The sequence below is a fragment of the Ambystoma mexicanum genome, chromosome 8, assembly GCF_040938575.1.
Source record: "Ambystoma mexicanum isolate Mex_15411 chromosome 8, UKY_AmexF1_1, whole genome shotgun sequence".
Taxonomy (NCBI): Eukaryota; Metazoa; Chordata; class Amphibia; order Caudata; family Ambystomatidae; genus Ambystoma; species Ambystoma mexicanum.
The window spans coordinates 60,249,511-60,272,073 of NC_090929.1; positions in this window are offsets into that span (position 1 = coordinate 60,249,511).

A 22,563-nucleotide genomic window follows, 5' to 3' on the forward strand; every position below is an offset into this window, starting at 1 on the left:
ATTGTGCACCTGGCCACCCTCTGTTCTTTCAGGCCCAGGTATCTGCTCACCCTGCCACCCTCCTGCACTGCCTCCAGGCCACCATCTGCACTAGGGTTCTGTATCTGTACCCATACAGTCCCCCTCCCACGTTTCATCTGCACTTATCAGATATACCTTTCTGACTAACTTTCACCTGCCACTTGCTGGTTGCACTACCATGGTTTAAAGCCCATATTTATTATTTATTCTATTTAATATTTATTTATGTTTTCTCTCCTCTGCTTTGCACTTTCCACTCCCCCCCGACCGCCTCCTTGCACTTTTCCCCCATTTTCCTTTCCCATGCACTTGCGCTTTCTTAAATGTCACTGGGCCTAGTAAGATCGCTGTTTTTTCTGTTTTTTATCTCCCTTGTCCCCCTCTCTTTTTGCCTGGTCGCGCTCTGAAACACTTGTGTACGAGCGCGATATAAATAAAATATCATTTCTTTTCTACTTGTATTGTGGTGGTGCAGGACACCAGCTCGATTCCTGTCCATTCCGCCGACCTAAGGCCCCAAGAAATGTGGGCCTGTTGATGAGAGGGAAGGAATCAGCATATCCAACTCCAGAAACTACTCAACATCCTTCAAATCCTCTTTCCACCATGTCTCCTATATCTTCACCTGCGTTCGAGGTAGAGCTCAGTTGGGGAACCAAGCCAGAAGAGACGTGTCCGCTATCGATTCACTGGACTGGACTCAGGTGCCTCCGGGAATTAAATTGGCCAAACCTTTCTTCAGCATCACCGAATTTTAACATTCACTAAGTTCTTGGTGGCTATGACCCAGGTCATTGACACAATTTTATTGTCTTCTGATCCAGTCCTGAACCAGACTATACTGATCCCACTGGTCGTACACTAACATAAGGAGATAGTGGCGCTCCATACAATAAAAAAAACCTGCCTATCCCATTATGTTGGGTCTCCCATGGCTTTCCTTGCAATATTCCGTATATATCTACGGAGCCACCCAAAAAGTCATCTTTGGCTCAAGGTGCACTACCACAGAATGCTGAGAAAGCTCCTGTAGTTTCACATCCTATCACCCCCGCAACTAAGAACAGCACTAAACAGAATATCGATGACCCCCTTCGTATACCAGGACTAGGCCAATGTGTTTGCTGAGTCAGAAGCCATCCTGTTACTACGACATAGACCATATCACTGTGAAATCAGTCTGAGGGAAGACAAACCAAAACTGCATGGCTGTATCTATTCTCATACAAAAGGAGAAATAGAAGTTCTTTGGGATTTTTTTTATGATTCTTTTGACACTGGATTCATAGCCCCATCTTCAGTTCTAGCCGCGGCACCTCATTGTGTTCCGTACCTAAAAAGGAAGGAGCCATTCAGCCATCTATAGATTATAGGGACTTAATTGACATCACCTTGAATGATCGCTGTACCTTTCCTCTTCCCCTTATTCGTGACATTCTGGAGTCTCTCCATTCTTCCCTCATCTTTACTAAATTAGATCTGCAAATGGCCGACCATCTCTTCCCATTATGAAACGAGGCAAGAGGAAGAGAGCCTTCAAACACCATTTGGGCAGTACGAATACCGTATAATGCCTTTTGCCCTCAGTAACACCCCAGCGATCTTTCAACATTTCATGGCCTCTATCTTCTCCAATCTATGGGGGTTATAGGTATGGATTCACTTGGATGGCATCCTGGCCTTTTAATCTTCCTTGGACGTAAATGTTACACATGCATCCGACATCCTATTTCACCTCCAGGTCAACAACCTATATGCCAAGCCAGAAAAATGTTTATTCCATCAGGATGAAATTGTGTTCCGGGGATATGTTGTTGAGAGGCATATGAATACATCAGTCATCTTGTCTACCCCTCCCCCACATCCATATCGCAGAAACGAGAGGACTACGTCACTTGTGGCGTCAGCCCCTTCCCTGCCGCTATACCGCAGGTACGAGAGACACTATTCACTTAGACAAACCTACCGACCTAATCCGGGATCAATAGAAGAAGAGATGAATCTGCAAACTCTAGAAGAAATGAACATTCTGTAACTGAAGATGATGAGAGGAAGTGACATCACTGCCGCACTGACACACGTAGATACACCAGACATGAAGCAGATATGCACTCATCATGAAGAAACGCAGACACGAGGTCAAACATGCATTTAGAAATTAAGAATGTTACCTGCACCATGTAGACATTAGTAACCAACATAATCAATGTGTACGCTGTAATGCAAGACAAATGATACACATGTAGGAACGCAGCAATAACGAGTGGCCATATTGGATAAAATGGACAGTGAAGCCACATTGAAGTGAATGGGAAGCCTCGAAGAAGCATTGAAGCTGCAGGGAGATTCAACGTGCTGAAATTAGCTAAAATACAGTCCTGTGCAGGCCAGACAGTGGCTGCACAGCCCATTCCAAGGTTACTGTGATAATGTGAAGTTTGGATGGCTCCGAACAGAACAGAAGATGATAATTTCCAAATGTTAGGCATATTTCTCTTAGATGAGCTAAAAGAATAAACAGACTTTCAGTGCCAGGTACCTGTTAACTAAAAGCTTAAAACGTCATATAGATTAGCTCAACTAAGTCTCCAGTGGCCAAAGAAGGTAACAGCACCCTCCTTAAAATAAGCTAAAATCATGGTACTAGCAAAGCAAAATAAGTCAGAACATGCTCTCCTCACACGTGACGTATAATTAAAAGACAGAGTCAATTCATCAACTCTAGACACAGATAGACACCTGCCTCGACTCCCAGAAATTGCCAGAAAAGAAATGCTAGACAAGGCCAAGTACAAAGATAGATGCCTTGGCTCAAAGCCCAGGAAATAAGGGATGGTGTCTTATTTAATCAGAAGAAGCGGCTCCTGAGTTTTGCTCCCTCTGCCACCATTTTTGCTCATGTGCTGATGACCTGCCAAGTGTCCAAGGTTGGCGAGATCAATGCCAGACCAATCAGAACTCTTGAGATGAGGCCACCATGTAAATGTTGCATTAGCCAATTACCTGTTGTTCAGATGATGTTTTTCTTATTTGTATCAATTTAGGGGTGGCCAGAGGCGGGGCCATCAGATAGTTATGACCAATTAAAATACTAACCTATATGTAAACTATATGTAGACGGCTCCTCTAGCCAATCCCTCCAACCCGTATGTTTTTGTAACCTAGGTTACAGTGCAACATCATGAGTAACATATTGTTTCCTTTTAATTAACTGTTTTGCATTGTTACACACACAGGGCCTCATTACGACCCTGGCGGAGTGGGTTTACGCCAGCGGTATTCGCGGCGGACCCTTCCGCCCTACTACGAGTTCCCGTAGCGCCATGGAGCGTTTTCCGCCTGGTTTTTCCGGGTGGAGAAATCCATGGCGCTACGGGACCTTGTTGTTAATTACGCCACCGTATTTTACGGTGGCGTAATTAACGCCTTCCCCACTCCCATTATGCCCTATGGGGCAAAAATGGGAATGGGGAAGGGTAAAATGGGGAATGGGGATTTACCGCCCCGCCAAGGTCGGAATGGGGCGGTAAATCCGCCAACCCCCATGGCGGTATCGGCAGCTTTCCGCCGTGCTCCATGGTGCATTTTGCACCACGATCTCCGCCAGGGTCGTAATGAGGCCCTCTTGTTGAGACTTGTGCCCTTGTAGCTGACCCTGTTTTGTATGGATTATTAATAAAAAAGGCCTTTTCCAGTTACATTGACTATTTCCGTTATTTGGGCACAGGACTTTCCGGCCTGTCTGTTCCACTAGACCTGGGACTTTCCTGGGCCCTCCATCACAATGTGGTCCATCACATGGGTGTCCATATGGACTCCCATAGCATACAAATCATAGTTACTAGCAAAAGCCCACACCACATGAAGTCTCCTCAGAATTTCCTTGGTTTTCAAATTATTACCGCTAGCTACGCACTTGTATCTGCAGATTTCTCCTGGCTTTAGTGCAAATTCCTTACGTTTATTTGGGAAACTACATCAGAAAATGCATTTAAGACGCTGACATTGGCCCTCACCATTGATCCCATTTTATGACATCCAAACAATGCAAAGTCCTTTATTGTTGAGGTGAACACTTCTGAACAAGCCACTGGGCCTGCTCTGCTTTAAGGCAATGCATAGACGGGGCAGAAACATTAAATATCCTATCACTCATGCAAACTGAAATCCAAGGAGGTAAACTACTTATTGATTGAAGAAGACCTGGTGGCCATATAAGAAGCTGTCACAGGATGGCATCATCATCTGCAAGGGTTGAAGTACCCTGGGGAAGTTAGGATGGACCATCTTAACATGCAATACATGTGTTCCTCAATGGGCGAAATGCCAGGCCAGCAGGTTTGACTTTTTCCTCACTAATATACCGGGCGCCCAAAACACCAAAGCTGATGCTTTGCCCTGATCTTTATAAACAGAAAGACAAGAAGACCACAGGCTCTTACTGCTGCCAGATTGGCACCTCATGTCAGCCCCCCTCCACCTCCTAGAGCAAGGAAAGAAGGGTACTGCTTAATCCCAGATCACTTCTGTTTCCCCAGAACCAGGACGAAGAATCGAGAGGTCTCTTTCATGAGGATCTGCTTCTATATTCCTAGTCCTGAGATGTGAATCCAAGTCCTCACTAACTTTCATGATACCAAAGTGGCCAGTCATTGGGGAGTATATGCCACATGGGAATTTATACAAAGGCAGTGTTGGTGGCCTGACCCCTCCAGTACCCATGTATCCTGTTGTCCTCTGCATGCCCAAGTGAAGGTACCAAGGAAAAAAAACAGTAGGCTTTCTGCAACCAGTGGATAAACTACCTTATCCCTGGCATACCGTGGAAATCGATTTCATCGTCAATCTTTCAACCGGACAGGGATGTACTTGCATCCTGGTTGTCATTGATTGCTTTAGCAATATGACACACTTTCTATTTAGCCTGCAAAACATGTACCACTTACATCTAATGTTAAGATCAATTCAGAACTGGGCACCCAGTACATCAAACACTTTGGGGTTCCCTGTGTGTGTAGATTGGGATTTAGAGGGCCACTCAGTTCTGGCTACCATCCACAAACCAATGGAGAGGCTGAGCGCACCAACCAGATATTGTCACTGTTATTCTAACACCTTACAATCTATTTGGGATCCACATGTAGACATGGCAGAATTAGCATACATCAATACTGTCCTTTCTGCGACATAGTTTAACCAAAACTATTTAACTTTTTGATACCATACCAAAATCTCTCCACTGGCTGCTTCACCCAGTGCTGTACAATTGTCAGGTGACGTAATGCAGCAAATCCAAGAAGACCACTACCTAGCCAGCTCCACACTGAAAACATCAAAGTAGATCCCACAATTCAATGCAGACAAACAATGAAACCATGCTCCCATCTACCAAGTGGGTGAGAAGGTTTGTCTTTTGTAGAAAAATTTACCAATATGTAATTTCCCAAAAATGTGCTCCTCTTTTCCTCTGCCCCTTCTACGGCATTCAATATCTGTCCTCCTTAGCCATCTGCCTTCAGTTGCCTGCCTCCTGGTGAGTACGCCCTGTATCCCATTATTCTTACTTAACCTATACCGCCCTGACCATTTCAGGTTGCCACTCTCCAAGCCACCCCCAGTATTGGGCAATGAAACCCAGAATATGAAGTAAAAATAAATGACATCTGCGACACACGTCAGTGGTTGGGCCAAATGTACTTCCTGATTGAATGGCAGGAACACACACCCTGCGATCAAACCCAGGAACCTACTTTAGATAACTATACTCCTTGTCTGATCTGCCATTGTTTTCAATGTTTTCCATGGAAACCATGGGCTCCGGGAGCTCCATAAGGAGGCAGAGTGTGACCTTAGCCAGCATCCCTGAGGTGCATCCCAAGTACACCAGCACAGCGGGCTCACCCTGTGCTTGGTGATTGTATACTTGCTGGAAAGCGGCCTGGCCCCTAGAACAGCAGAGGCAGGGAAGACGTGGTGTGCAGGAGCTTTATGGCAAGGACTTGAAAAGGAAAGGAAGTGCTGCCAGGGAGCCACCATCTTACACCAAGCATGCAGGTGCACTGGACCAGTCAGTGCTTTGCTGTCGTGCATGTGCTGTGACCAGAGTGCTGCTGGCAATGCCGGAATCAAGCCGTAGACTAGGATTTGCCTCTCAGATCAGGTGCCGGTCACTGAGTGCCCTCTCAGACAGCACTGCAGCAGTCTCGTATCTGAATCACCCCCAGGCTGAATTCCCACATATAGAAGAATGTGTTGACCCTGTGAGCTTCACTTATCAACACTCTGGTGGGTTCTATAAATAGGAACATCGCTCCTTCTCTGGCGATGACCATCACTTCAGCGGCATTCACCTGGGTCACTCTCTCTCCACTTCAGTATTCCAGAGGTGGACAACTTTGCCTCCAAGAGAAGCCAGGTCTTGTTTTGCTCCAAGCTTCGGGTGGAACAGGCCTGGGAAGTCGATGCCCTGCCCGTGCTATCCCCTGGCCGCCAAAGCTCCTTTTATGTTTCTCTCATTTCGATCATTCCCATGACTCTGAGACAGATCAGGCTCAGCCAGGCCCGGGTACTCCAGGTAGCGCCATTCAGAATGCAAAGAACTTGGGTCCCCTGCTCCTTGTCCTGCCAGCTGACACTCTTCTGCTATTTGCCAGAACCCAAACCCCTCACTCCTAGCAGAGGACTCAACACCTTCCAACAGCTGGGGATGGGTGGCCTGGGCATTGAAACGGAAGGTCTCTGACAAAAGGTTCTTTCCACTCCCTGGTCCCAAGCTGTTCAGGGCTGTGGGAGATCCTCTGCCCTCCTCTCTTATGACAGGTTTTGGCACACCTGGGAAGCCTGCTGTGACAAGAACAACATGCTTCCTCTCATTTGTGGTTCTTCTGACATAGCAAGATTTCTACAGGAGGTCTTCCAGATAGGTCTGAATTAAGGTGAGGGATGTATAACCTTCCCTGATTACAAACAAGTGGAATTGGGACGAGGAAATCCCCCGCACTCAAATATGGAGTCCAACAATGTGACAAAAGATTATTGCTTAAAATGAAAGCTTTCTCAACAGGGACCAAGACATGGACAACGCAGCATTCTCAAACACTTTCTCAATGATCTCAGGCTTGTCATCCCATTTTAAGGCTGTGTGACGTCACAAAATAAAGATACATTATAAAACCTAAGGAGGAACAGGAATGGTTTATAACGAAGACCACATATACAATATGATGGTGATTATTACATTCATTGGTTGAAATATATCTGGGGGTTCCTCCTGCGACCACCTCCTAAATGTTGCAACTACAAATATTTCAGGTTAGTGTGCTGTGATTGGGTGGTGCAACAAAGTGTATGCTTAGCATGGAAGGTGAGTATGGATTAGCCAAAGAGGGTCTTCTCTGCTCTAGAGCTTTAGAAAGCTACCATCCCAAGTGCAACTATTCTAGTTGGTAAGAATGGCCCCAAAGGGGCTGCATGTTCTCAACAAGTTAGCATCTCCGATCCTCTCCGCCTTGAGACAGAACATGAAGCTTTGAACCTGGTGTTACTTCTGTATCATCCTGTCTTCGGTTGGATGGGAAGAACTGATTCAGCCTGGCTCGGATGAATAGGCTTTGTCTCCCAGGTTCACATCACGTGTGCAGCGACCACAAACATGATGTCTCCTGCCTGCATTTATGAGGATTTCCAGCTTTTACACGTGCAGGTGTCCTATCTCATCTGCTAATATGAAACCTTTCTCCCTTGGTGTCCTTGGCAGGAACGTGCACAGTGGCTGCACTGGAAGCCTGTTCTGCGCATCTCTGTGAAATCAGCATGTCAGGCCTCTCTCTGTATTCTCGAGTCATTTTGGCATCTTCCATTCACTTCAATGTAGCTGTGGCTTCCATCTTGATTTACATGGCCACCCCTGTTATTTGTGTGCAGTGTCAGTTACTGCATAGCAAGAGTGTGCCTTTCCTCTACCTAAGCATGTTTTTCGTGTCTGCAAGCAATTTAATCTAAGTGTCTGTGTAGCTTCATGCAGGGATGCGCGTGTTCTTCATGTCTAACGCATCCCAGTCACAACATAGTTATATTCTGCATGGTCTCAGTCAGTCTACCGGCTCCATTGACTGTAGACTTATATCTTCAGTGATGTCATCAGGATAGGGCCTAAATGGCTGTTAGGGAGAATTCTCAAGAATGGCTAATTCCTCTTACCTACTGAGTCCCTCAGCAGCTTTGCTGGATTTCTAGGATTTATTTTTTTCACCTGGTAAGAGTGTGAGCCCTTTTTCCCACTCTTACATGTGTTTTGCTCTGTGTGTTTAACATGTTCTTGTGTTCATAGACTGTGGAGCCTCACCTACTCCACAGGCATCATCTTTTTACTATGTTTTACACAGCACCTTCAGTGCAGTGACACAGGGTTGTCTTTTAGACTTCCCAACTCAGACTCCATTTTCTGGGACTGACTACTGTCTCCCAGAACATGTAAAGTTGCCATTAACTTTATTAGTCTTTTAAAATCCACAGACCCAGTACACCCTATCTTACATAGAGTTCTGGAAAGGGTTAATACTTATCCCTTTTTGTCTGTTTCTCTTGGAGCATTGTTTCGCTCCCTTTTCTTCAAGACGTGGCTGGTGGCAGTGGTAACTACCCTATTTTTCCTAACGCGGTTATCTTAAATAACCTTGGTATTTTTTTAGGCTATCTTGGTAGCCTCGAACTTAAACCTGCTAGACCATATACATTTTATACGGTTCCGGCTGGGTTTAATCACAATTCCTTTTAGAAAATGTCTTTCTTGTGTTTTACTCCGCGCGCCAAACTAGGTTTGGTTCCTTTGTTCACTGTCTTTTCGTGGGCTTCTCCACAGAAGCCCTCCCTAGTCGGCTGAAAGTCTGGGTAGGTAGAATGTGAGGGAGGGGTTTTAGGACCCCTGCCATGGGTTCCCTTGGTAACCCAAGTCGCACGCCTGTTTGATTGGCTAGATGACTATCCCGGCGGGACAGCCACCCTGCTGTGTGATTGACAGCCAGGCCGTGTGAATGGGGGAAAACTGCATAAAAAGCAGGTCTCTGGGATTGGAAAGGCAGAGTTGCCACTGGAACGAAAGAACCGACGAGGAGCTGACTGAAGAGGACCCCCACAACGACTGAACCTCCCGGTGAAGCCCTGCTGCAGGTCCGAATCTTCAAGCTCCAACGACAGAGAACATCTACCAGGAATCTTCTTCCCCTGAGCTGGTGGGACCAACCAGTTCGCTCAAACCGCAAGCCAGGACTCCCTACTCTGGTCAAATTTTCTGTACAGAGCTACAGTGAACCAGATAGCCAGGAAGGTCGGACCCTGCTTGGGTTTTAAGGAGCGCACCTTTTATTTATTGGTTTGCTCTGCTGCTGGTTTCTTCCCTGGGCAGTGCGTCTTCCTACTTCATGTCAGTCCAACATTCGCTTCAGGAACCGTGAGCCTGCAGGAACTGCCAGGAACGTCCGCCTCAGCTACAGCTTCTTCTCCATTTAAAGGTACTGTGCAAATTCAGTTGTTCGTTTCGTCCAGCTGCGGTGAAGGTGTGTGAAACCTTTCGCCAATCCGAGGGCTTGTCCTTCTCTACTCTTTAAACTAACTTTTCTGCCGACCAACTTTGTCCAGAACTCTTGGCAAAGATTTAACCGCAAACTACCCTGAACTGTGTGATCTTGAGCAAAAGACGTTTGTCCTATTGACTTTGGCCCTAAGCCTTTTTTATTTGATTCCATCACTGTAGTTCCTCTTTCTAGATTGCCCTGCTTACTTACCTGTTGGTGCTGCTCAATTTTTAGCTAACATTGTCTTTCCCTCCCTTTTTAAATTACTGGAGTGCCATTTTGCTCATACTTCATTTTGAGTTTAACTTGTCCAGAATCTATTGGGAGTGGTGTGGTGTATTAAGAGTGTGATTGTTCAACTGCTTTACTTTAGTGAGATGTTATAATACTGATGTGTAAATAAATGTATATTCTTTTACTCGGAAACCTTCAGTCAGTGTTTGTTTGAATCATAGTAATTGCTGTCCTTTGTGTAACTATTGATACTACTCACTTGCTTTTGAGATAAGTCTGGCTGCTCAGCTTTCACTACCACTTTACTGTGTAGTACAGGCTTGTACCAAAGGTGAATTTGTACTGTAACTTGTAGTCTTCATTGTGTGTGGTGTTCTCAAAGGGTACTGCATATAATTCTGCCTAACAGTGGTTGTCTGAGTGAATAGCGTTTCTCACACCTGGGATAAACCAACGATGGAGATGAGTGAACCAGAAATGATGTACACCTTTCATTTCTCTGCCGCCGGGATGAGAGTGGGATAGGTGCAACAAGGGCCACATTCAGGTCTCCCTCTTCAATCCCCCCTCTGGTTGATAGATCGACCACACTTCCTTGATCATTCTCCCTGTTTATGGGCAGCTTTGGGATCCATACTTTCGCCACTCCTCCGAAGTGGCCATGAAACTTCACTTGTTCATCCAAACTCCAGGTCAGATAGCAGCAGTCTCCATCGGGCTAACACCATACCCATTTCCCCATCTAGTTGTGTGGATCTGGGGGAAAAGAGAGCTTTGTGCATGGAGGAAAGAGAGGAAATTGCTTCGGGTATGACTGCAATACATTTGAAAGTCGGTGTCTCTCTGTCTGCTTTTGTCTCTACCTCCAGTAATATTTTTAACCCTATTGTCTTCTCTGTGGTCTTCTTGCACTGTGCTATAGATACTCTAATAACATAGAATGATAGCAGTACTTGCACTAAGGCAGCTGTGAGTACCTTCAGTCCATTAGCCATCCATGGTGGTATCCAGGTAAAGATATGTCAGTCAGTCTTCATCTTCTTCTATCGGATTAGTTACGGCCTCCATCTTGGCATGTAGATCTGATAATTGCATTATTGCTTCTGAAAGGTTCCATTCTCCCCATCAAGGGGGGGGGGAGTGTGGCACAGATGTGCAGCAGGATGGTCCTATCTTTGTGCACATGCATCCTTCCATGGCTGTGAAAAGATCCAGAACATATCTGTTCTGTAGGGTCATCAGTCGGACAGATCTCAGTTCTTCTTTGATAGCATTGAACCCATTTACTGTTGAATTTATTGTCTGCAATAGTTCCCATCATGTAATTTGGGGCCCTTTGGCGTTCAAGCTGGCCTGAATTCCTGGAATAAGTGACACAAAAACATTTCAGTTCTTCTGAACAGTCTATGCTCTGGTGGTATCGCATCTAGCACGTCTTCCATCTTTGTTGAAATGTAGTTTCCTTTCTTCCTTTGGTGTGCTTCCATTTTGGGGAACCCATTTACTTGTTTGTCCTTTTGAGGAACACTAATGCTGGTGTGTTCAGCTGTACTAGAAAGCATGTTTCTCCGCAGTTGGGTGGTAATGGCATGTACGCCTTGGAACCACAGGCCCAATAGAGGTCCATTATCACTGCGGTATCGACCTTCATGCCCAGTATCTTCAATGTTTGTTTGCATCCTCTGTTCACTCCTACTTTCACTGGACCGTCATTCTGGAAAAACATGGAAGCATTCTCGAGTGGTATGATTGGCATAGGACCTGCTTTGTTTCCCGCCCATGTGAGCAGCTTGGCGCTTGCTGCCCATTCCTTGAGACAGTCATCATTTTCCTTCTACACCACTTCTACTGGAACTGTCAGGAGTGCCTGTGCTTTGCACCCCATCATCCCTTCCATCCATCCTTCTCGTGTGAATACTTGTCCATAGAGCAGCAGTGGAGGTCTTTCCCAGCATCCTGGCACCCCTGCTACCTCTGTGTTCCCTGTCTTCAGACATTGCAACTCCTATTGTGCCACTATCCGTGCATCTCCTTTGTTTTTGGCCATCTAAAATGTATTCTGTTGTTTTGTCTGAACGGAGTTTTGATATCACTGTCTTCATACATGAACATCTTCTGTGACATCCATCGCAGTGAAGCTCATTTTTCTGGAAAATGGCCTCTTGTGGTACAGCGTGCCAAGTGCATAAGGCATTGTGCTCTAGCTGCTGGCATTTCTGTGGCTATGAATGTTCTGTAAGCACTCATAGGTGATGAAAGAGCACACATAGCAGCTCTCCTTTGTGGCTTCTCTCCGCACCTTACTCATATGCTCATACCACACGTTATTAGACACAGGGGCTGAATCAGTTAAATAGGCGTTTACATGCTCAAAATCCAAGTCTGTGCTTCGCCTGAGTCTTTTTACTTCTCAGGCAGCAATGATGAACTGTGCAGATATAGCTTCAGTGATGGCAGGAATCAGGGTTGTGTTAACATATACTTCAGTGTGTGCGTGAGACAATGCAACCTTTAGCAACACAGATAGGGTAAAGAGATAGAGACAGCAGAATGCAGCAAATGTGAATACAATGGCCCTGTCTGCAGCTTCCATGTCTTGTAGAGCTGTACGATCCTTGCTTTGTCCATAAGGTCAACAAAAATGCTTACCAAAACTCTTAATTTACGTCATTATCATTTGTTGAGATAATCAGCCTCTTCTGTGGTAATACTGTGCTAATGCAGCAATAAAGAGTTGCTCGAAAGTAAATTGTACTTTTGGGTGACCAAGCAAGATAACAATGGGAATGTTGCTTCTTGTCAGTATTGGATAGATGTGTGCAACATAAAGAAGAAATGCATAGACAAAAACATTTGCTGGTATTATTTTTTCCGAGGCTTCTATGAGTTCATAAAGTGTTTTTCAGTATTAGCGCAAGTGTGAAATTACTCGTCAAAAACCAGTTCACATATCTGCTGTGTCCACCTAGCGTGAGAAAAATGATAGTGGGGGTCATTCCGACCCTGGTGGTAGGGGGTAATGGCACCGTTAAGGATGCCGGTGCCGTTAACCCCCTACCGCCCTATTACGAGGTCCCTTAGCAGGTCCCTCTAAGGGTGGCTGGTTTTACCAGCCGCCCTTAGCGGGTGCCTCTAGGGGACCAGGGAGCAAATAATGCTATGGGTAGGCAATAGAGACATCCCTTTTCAGTGTTGTTTTATCTTTGCAATTTTTTCTTTGAGCAAGCCATTGAGGTGTTCACAAATCCCATTCGCTTGTGGGTGGCAAGGGCAGGAAAATGAGTGCTTAATTCCCAGCAGGGCTGTGATGTGCTCAAACACTTCATTTATGAAGTGAGGTCTGTTATCAGATCACAGGAACTTGCGCACTCCTCGCTGTGGGAAAATCTCTCTGATGAGGAATTCTGCCACACAGAGGGCATCAGGGTGAGAGCATGGACCGGCTTCGATCCTGCAAGAAAGTGGGCACGCTACTACGAGCATATACCTGTAGCCGTTACAAATTTGAACCATCTCTATGTAATCTATATGAAGGTGTTGGAAGGGCCCATTAGGGCGCTGTATTGCTCCTCTCACTAGATGCAACGTGTGTCCCGTGGTGAACTGTTGACACACAAGGTATTTATTCATAAATGCCGCGACATGCTCTGCCAGGTTGGGGCAGAACCAGTCTTCAGCTATCTCTGCTGCAAGAGCCACTTTACTTAAGATGAGTCGGGTAATGTAGCTGCATGAGCGCTGCATGCAATAATGTATGGGAATTACTGGCTTCCCAGTGCTCTCCTGTAGCCACATCACATCTGTGGGGATATTGAACACCCCCTCCTTATCCATAGCTTCTTCTCTTCTGTTGGTGACCACCCTTGTAGGTCTATTATCTGGGTAATGAACTGTACCCTTCACACAATATCATGCTGAACGATTGCATCCATTTGTTAGATGAGTGTCAAATTCAGCTATTTCTAAAAACTAGGCTGCTCGCTTTAGTTCTGCATGTGCTTGGCATTTCACTACTGCAATGGCTGGTGGGAGCTGTAGTACTATTATGAGCCTGTCCAATAGGGGCACGTGCTGAACTGGTGTGCTGGCAGCACATCGAAGCCCCTCCTTTTTCAACATGACAGTCCTGCATGGGCAGTTGACACCATGTAGACAGAGTACACAGTGATCTCCTTGTCCTCATGTGTCTCTAGCGCTATTATGAGTGGTACTAATTCTTCTGCTAGTGCTGAACAATTAGACAGTAAACTAGCACTCTTCACCACTTAAAATGTCTTGCTCCGCTTTAACTTTACAACTTCCATCCCAGTATGTTGTTCTCCTGTCGCCTGGTCAATTGTTAAGGACATGTCAATAAAGAGTACCTCCTCTTTCCCGAGGGCATTATCCAGGGCTCTAGAAATGTCATCATAATATTCATTATACGTAGAACATTCATGTATGTAGTCTCCCTCCTCTATTGGCTCTGCTATGAATGTCGCCGGATTCACAACCCGTCCCCTCACTAACAATATTGCCAGATTTTAGATGATTACCTCACCTCTGTGTGGTCAACGTGCTCTTAGGCTTTACAAAATTGGCAAAAGGGGAATGTTCCACATACAGGGTGGTGCTACAGCCCATTGTGACACTTGCTGACTTCTCTACTGCAAAGGCAGCAGCAGCCAGTGTTTGTTCGCAAGGGTAATGGTCTCTCATTACTGGGTCTAAATGTCCACTGTAATAAGCTTTCAGTTAGTGCCCTAAGGTAGTCTTCTGTGTGAGCACTGCTGTCATTACTGCTCCATTCATATGTGAAAACAAATAAAATTCTGCACTATAATCAGGAATCCCAAAAACTGGAGCCGTGCAGACTGCCCCTTTTAGATCTTCAAATTCTTCTTTCATCTCCCCCTGTCCATATTAGTTTGGAGTCCCCCCTCTGAGCCTCCTTTAGCCCGTTTAGAAGAGGTCTAGTGTATGTGCTGTAATCGAAAAACCAGACCCTGCAATAATTGCAGACCCAAACATTTCTGCATTTCCCTCACTGTTTGGGTGGCAGTGTCCTGAAAATCACCTCTGCACTCTCGGTGGTCACTTTTCTACCCTTATAGGATATTCGCTGCCCAATGTATAGGACCTCCTTCTGGCAATACTGTAATTTTGCCTTGTTCACCTTGTAACCCTTTTCTGCCAAAACTGTCAACAGCTGTACCGAGTCATTTCGGCACTGCTCTTCTATCCTGCTGCATATTAAGATGTCGTCCACATATTGGATGACCGTGATGTCTAGATGTACGTTCCCCGGGTCCATTTGCAGGGCCCTGTTGAATATAGAAGTTGATTCAGAGTATCCTTGTGGAAGTCTTGTATGTTCCCACATTTATTTCTACATAGAAATGATGTCAAGTACTGTGATTATTCATGGAGTGGGATAGAGAAGAATGTGTTCTTCAAATCTATCACCGTGAAGTGAGTGGATTCAGCCGAGATGCTACATAATATTGTCACTGGATTGGGAACTAATGGAAATTCTGCTTCAACAATATTGTTTAAAAGGCACAAACCCTGGAAAAAATGCCACAATCCCCCTGTCAACTTCTTCACTGGGTGCACAACCGCGTTACATTGAGATTCGGATGACACTAAAATTCCCTGCTGCACTAGTGCGGAAATTGTCTCAGAAATACCTTTGTCTGCCTGCCTAGATAGAGGATATTGCTTTGCTCTCTGCAAGATTGCCCCTGGCTTGAGCTTGATTTTAGCAGCTCCTACCCCTTTCAATAGTCCAACATCATATGGGCTATTGATCCATAGTACACTCGGTACCTGTGCTAGGTCTTCCTCGAGGAATGGCTGTGGCACCTTTTTCATCAGGGCCATTGTCTGCGGCACTTCCCTGTAATTAATTCTCACCCAGTATGTAATGCTCATAAAGAACACTGTTTGAATGTCCAAATAGTCATACCGGTACAATTCTTTGTCTGTGCCCTTCTCCTACTGCAATTACTTCCCTCCACGCTCACCTTGTATCGTCAGTCTTGTGCAATACTATCCTTTTGTCTCTTACTATAACTGTCTCCAACTCGAGTGGAAACACCTAACCTTCTTCTTCATCTAAGGGAATTTATGGTCTGAACAGCACTTCCTTGGGAAAACAAAGAAACTTGCCCTGTATCCCTGGAAGCCCTACTAACAGCACTTCCACCCCATATTGAAATAACTCTGGGTCTGCGGGCAACCCCCTCTGTACAGTCTGCAAAATGCATGAATACATTCTCATGCATTCACATAGTAAATTCCTGGGGTAGAACACACTATCCCTTGCTCAGTAAATGAGATGGTCATGTTCACTTTACTCATCATGTCCCTTCCCATTATGTTAAATGGCGGCTGACAGGAATATAACAGTGGCATAGTGAGGTCCTTTTCCCCAATGGAAATTGGCAGTTCATCAGTATATGGAACCAAATCTGTAGACCCAGAGAAACCTTGAGCATTTATAGCAATGTCTGACATTGGGTATCTCCCCTCTCTAATACAGGATCTAGTCACCCCCATATCTACAAGGAAGGAAAACATTTTGTCACCTATGGTTACCCCTACACATGGTTCCTTATCCGGGTCGGGTGTAACAGATAGGATTGAACACATCAAGTCGGTCTGTGGGCTGTCCTATTGTGGGGATAAAGTCATCCCTGTCCCGTAAAAGGATACCCCCCAGTACGGTTGCTCCCTCTAGTCTCTGTGTTGGAGTCTGCATTGCAGTGTCTGCATGTTTCACGGCTTCAACATTCTGTTGCGCTGGTTCCTGCGGTACTGCTTGCGATGGCTGAGTGTACACCAGAGCCTGCAATGTATACATCATGGGATTTTGTGACTGGGCCGATGCATGTTATGCTGGTGCCATTTGCGGCACATATTTCTCGTCTGTGTGTGATCTTGGGCATAGTAGTTGGGTTACTCCATACTGTGTGTCGGTGGGTATGTCACCTCCCCACCCTGCTGCATTCCTTCTCTGGTTCTACATACCCAGGCTATATGGCCTATCTTCCCGCATGTCCAACACTATGGTGGACCTCCTACGGGTCTGGGCTGTCCCCTGTTAAACCTGTCTCATCGCTGATGCACTGGGTGCCTTGCTCCTGTCCCCCTGGGCACGCCTCCTCTTCGGCGTGGCCAATAGTTAGTGCCCCCCTGCCTGCAAAGCTTCCCCCTGCCATTGGCTGCTGGTACGGGGTGTTCTGGCTAACCACTCACTCTCTGTTCATCAACATTGTCCCTTCCATTGTATACTTTTACCGTTTTTTCTGAACTCATTTTGCTTCTTCTTGTTTTCTTTCCTCACATTTATTTCTTGCATTCTCCTGCATTAATCAACTGTAGTGCACTATAGTCAGCTGGATTTCTGACCATACCTTTTCCTCCATCCCTCACTAATTTTTTTGAATTGCTTTGGTACCTGTTCTGGTAATCCTTGGCTTAACATTTGGTAAAATAAACCCATGATTTTGTTCAAGCGTCTCAAGACACCAATGTTGTTGTATCTTCTGAACATTTTGGAGCGGGTCCTCGTCCTTGTGCATTTGCATGCCATGATTATGCTTATAGAAAGAAGATAAGTTCCCAATTAGGGAACTTCCGTCTCCTGCACACTATCAAAGGCTACGAAAGCCAAACATTTTCAGGTCATAATTTTGTACATGCAAAAAGTTATTATGAAGATTATATTCATAACTCACATTTAGGAAAAAGAATATAGGTAGTAAGCACAAGTTATTTGATTTCGTACAAAAGATATGTATTAATCATAAGAGGGTAATGTGCCCAACAAGTTTCGGGATGTGCTCTCTTCTTCAGGGGCCAATAGAATTTTGGACTTTTCAATCTAATCAAAAAAACAGTCAAACATGTATGTGATTAGAAGTCAACTAATTTTATGAGTTTGCATTTAGACATTCATCAATGGCATAAATCAAAGTACTTAGCATAATTCCCCATCAACTTGTTAAATTGACAATCATTAGTTGAGGAAACGGTCATTCATGGAATCATCATGATGTGGCAGATTCTATGTTTGATAAGGAGGCGATTAAACGGTAGTTCATCAATATGAAGGAGATTCGGGAAAACCTATATTTAATTTGCAAAGGTAAAATAATGTCCTTCTTACCCTGTTTGTGTTTTAAGGGGTACACATAGTAAAACGTGGCATGCGTGTCCAATAGTGGCAGCTAGGATCTGCAGAGGAAAGTTGAGAGATCCAAATCAGGGATGCTACAGTATTTATTAGGTAATGATCATATTTGTAAGTAAAGGAGAAGAACGTACCAGCACAGGAATACAGGTGCTGTGCAGAATAATCTGTATCTGTGGACCAAAGATGTTTTGCTTCATGCAGGTTCGCTATCAATCACTGTAAGAGGCGTGAGGAGGTCAGACCAGCAGTCACGCGGACTTCTGATGGTCGTAAGGATGAGGTAAGGTAGGTAAGTCAATGTGGAATTAGCTTTAGAGGTAGCAAAGGTTAATTACTATTCTACCAATAGTCTAGCTCAAAGTAACTTACTTGTATTGAGTAAAAGCGTTCCTGGGAGTAAGAGCGTTCCTGGGAGTCAGGTAGATATCTTAGGCTCCAAAGTGAATAGTACAAGCAATGGCAACATGGCCATTTATACGTGTTTTGCTGCGCAGCTGACCAGAAGTGATGTCATCACGTTGATGACGCGGATGCCGTCGCGTTTGTAAACAAAACAGTTTTGTGACGTGTGGAACAAGTACATAATAGGTATCAATCTATTAAAGCCGGGTTTTCTTCAATAAGGTGACATTTCTTATCAGTTACACAATAAGTGTCTTAATCAGTAAAAGGGTTTAGACACGTAATATAGTGATTACGCTTATGTCAGATGTGTGTGGATACTGTGCTCTCAGAGCCCGCCATATGGCTGCTCTGTAGTTATTGAACGGCACTCGATCATGTGCTGTGTTCTGCATTGTCACTCTGGGATATCCTGCTCATTTCCAAACATCATTAGCTACTTCCCCAAGAATGGCGCAAAGTAGGCTCTTCATTTCCCCCACTGCCAATGTCATCCCTGCCGTCAATCTTTCTAGCTCATAAATCCAGTTTCCCGCTCCTGCAGTCAACATGGGTAACTGTTATGGCCCGTGGGCGCAGATGGTCCGTGTGGTGGCGGTGGAGATGCATTGGTCTCATATCTGTTGACTCCCCCAAGATGACGCTGTGGAGAACTTGCAGCATTCCAGTATCCTGCATTGCTTCCTCCGGGCAGACTCTGCCCCTGTTACCAAGGATCACTTATCAAGCAGCCACAATGGAGCTTCAATGTGTTGCTATACTCCCTAAAGCCTCAAGTCGTGAGTTTGGTACTATACTTACTCTTCTGTGCTATTGATCCTGTCTATTCCGTTACACTCCTCTAATCCTGTCCTTCTTCCCCGCTGTTAGAATATGCCACGTCAAACTATCAGCTCGGCCTCTGTGACTACAATCCTCCTCCTGCTGACACCCTTACCCTCACACCGACACAAGTAGGTATTTGCGTGGGTAGGAACATAGTAGGGAGAGCTTCGTTCCGTTTATCAAATTACTTACATATCAAAGTATCGCTCAGTTTGTTTCAGACTCCACGGAATATGCCATTTTGTTTCCACGGCAACTAGCTAAGCTTTTTGCAGATCCGGAGGTCTGCGAACACTTAACAGAAATCAATGCATTGCCAGGTCCCGCGGCCGCCACTAACGCCTGTATGAAGGCATAAGCAAGACTAGTGTATCCTTCCCAAGTAAGAGGTGTAGAGAACCTTTCTCTCACCTAGCCTGTCTTTTTTCTCACGCTTAAGTGCTACCCGATCCCTCCGGCTGTCCTTCACCACACAGAAAGGCTTCCCGCTGCACAGACAGACCCACATCTAGTCATCATTTGGTAAGCAGAATCCCTCCTGTTCGTGAAAAGACTCGTAGAACACCATTTCTCAAAAACCTTTTATTTGAATCTACGGCTCCAGAAGGCGCTCCGGATTTCCCTGCCTTAAGATAGAAGCCTTCAACGTTCACTAACCTGCAAACCTCAGACAGAGGCCTTTCCAGGAGGTTACTTCACATCATCACGACCATCAGGGTTTTCTTCCCCAGAGGGTTTCGACTTGCAATTCATTCAGGCAGGTAGGTTGTGGACGCCCAGGAGGATTCTCTTAACATATTCCCCTTGTGTCTCTGCTCCAGGTAGGTGTTTTCCTTTCTTATTTGAGCATATAAGAAGCCTATTGTGTTTTATAAAATGTAGCATAACAGGAATTTACACCTCAAACTATCCTTGTCCATCTGTTGCCACTGTATGTATTGCAGTCGTCCACCACCCTTTTCTAGCAACGGAAACTGTGTATGTCCCACACCTCTGTCGTGTCTCCCTAAACTTTTCAGAATGGTAAATTCTCCGGTCAAGCTAGTTCCCTCAACCTCTGCACATATGGGGTAACTTCGCCTGCCCTATGCAATCTTCTTTTTGCATGCTCAAGGTGCCCCTCAAGTTCCAGCTTTCCCCTTTCTATGACATCCCCGTCATCCCACAGTGAATCCCACTCTGGGATTCCTCTTTCGGAGGGACGGTACAGCCTGACCCCATTGTCCCTAAACTATCATCGCTGTCTTTGCCTGCATTCTCCTCAAAGTGGAGCCTCCTGAACATGTTCTTCCCTTGCCGTCTCCCTGCTGTCCTGTCCAGTGAGTCGCTTCCTCACCTTTGTCGGGACCCTGCCACGCTACTGCTTGTTTTAGGAGCAGAAGCGCTATCTCTCCTGCTCCTATACAAAATCCCAATTCTCCTCCATATTCTCTCCTCCTCATCGTCATTTAAGCATTCAGGTCTTGTCATTATGTCCTCTACCTCCTTCAGGCGTCTTTCTCTACTTCTCTTTCTCTCCCGCTCGTGTCTTCTGTCTCTCTCATCTTCCACCGTTGATATTTCCTTCTGTCTTCTCCTTTTTTTTCTTTCATCTCTCTTTCGCTTCTACTTTCTCTGCCTCCTTCCTTAACTGTTCCTTCTCCTTCCTCTCTTCTCTTTCTCTTCTGCTCACTTCCTCCATTATCTCTGCCCATCCCCTGTGCTCTTCTTCTTTTTCCCTTTGTTTTTTAGCTTCCTCCTCAATGTCTCTGAGCTCCGTTACACTCCTTCCCTCAAGTTTAAGCAGTATCTGTCCTCACATCCACTAGTTTTGTGAAACTGTTGCCTCTTCGTCCCCAATCAACTGCGCTTGCAAATCGCTGCGCTCATTGCGTTCATCAATCATAGTCCCTACTTTCTTATTCAGCAGTTTAGTGACATTGGGCCTGATTACGAGTCAGGCGTTAAGGGGTTAACGGCGCCGTAAACGGCGCCGACCCTTAACGCCTGATTCCGAGGTCCCTTTGCGCCATGGTGATTTTAACGCCTGCTTTTTGCATGCGTTAAAATCCATGGCGCTAAGGGACCATGGTGCTAATTACGCCACCGTTATTTACGGTGGCGTAATTAGCGCCTTCCCCACTCCCATTATGCCCTATGGGGCAAAAATGGGAATGGGGAAGGGTAAATGGGAAATGGGGATTTACCGCCCCACTCACCTTGGAATGGGGCGGTAAATCCGCCATCCACCATGGTGTAAATGTAGTTTACACCATGGTGGTAAGGGTACGACGCAGGCGGTAACTTACCGCCTGGGTCATAATGAGGCCCATTAAGTGCATCTTTGCTACTATATGCAGGAAGTGCATAAACGGGGGTAGTGTATCCTGTCACTGCTCTTAGTTCCTTCAAGGGGTAAAATCCCTGTCCTCCTGTCAGTGTACCTGTGGATTGAGGAGGAGCCGTGGGCGCTTCGCCCCACGCATCATGCTGACTAAGCATCCACTCCTTCTTGGGTGGGTCCTCTTCCTTGTCCTCAAACATCTTCCATAGGTACAATATTGCTAACCTGCTGCTTAATTTCTTTCCCTTAATTTCCCAGCATGTAGATATGTGGCCATGTGTTGCAGCACAGATTTCAAAAGGGAGCCTGTCCTGGTCGATGGATTTACCATTTTGCCTTCAGTATCGCAAGTCCATTCTGTGCTATACTTGTGGAATTTCTCCTGATACTGCGGAAGGGACTTGAACAAGTGCTTAAGGGGTGTATCCCCCATGGTGGCACGTCACTCTTGGACTGCGAATGGTTACTTGACCTCAAATCAGGATTTTGTATACTTCAACAATGCCAAATTCGATATCACAATTTGTTGTCAAGAAGTAATCAACTTCTCCACAATACAGCCTCCAGTTTGTTCTACCAGTCCCTCCATCTCACTGACTACCAGCAAGGGCGTGCTCCACACACTGCCCGCTCTACTCTCCACCCTCAAGGGCCAAGCAACCGTTCTCCAACATGCCTCTTGAGGAGCCCAACCCAAATGGTACGATGATCCTCTTGGTTTCTAAAGCTTTAACACCACCTCGTCCAGTTATAAACCACCACCTTTTTTCATGTTTTTCCCCTTTGCCAACAGTTCTGATCCCGACTGCGGGACTTCACCCTCGTGTCAATGCGTTATGTCCTATCAACAACCTTTTGTGTGATGCCACAAGCCATTATGCAAAACCAATACTTCAAGTGCACTCTCAAACCCCACAATACTCCAAGAGACGACAACACAAACACCTTACAGCAGTCATCCTGCATTTTGAATCACAGGGGATACCAAGTCTTAAAACATTTGTGGA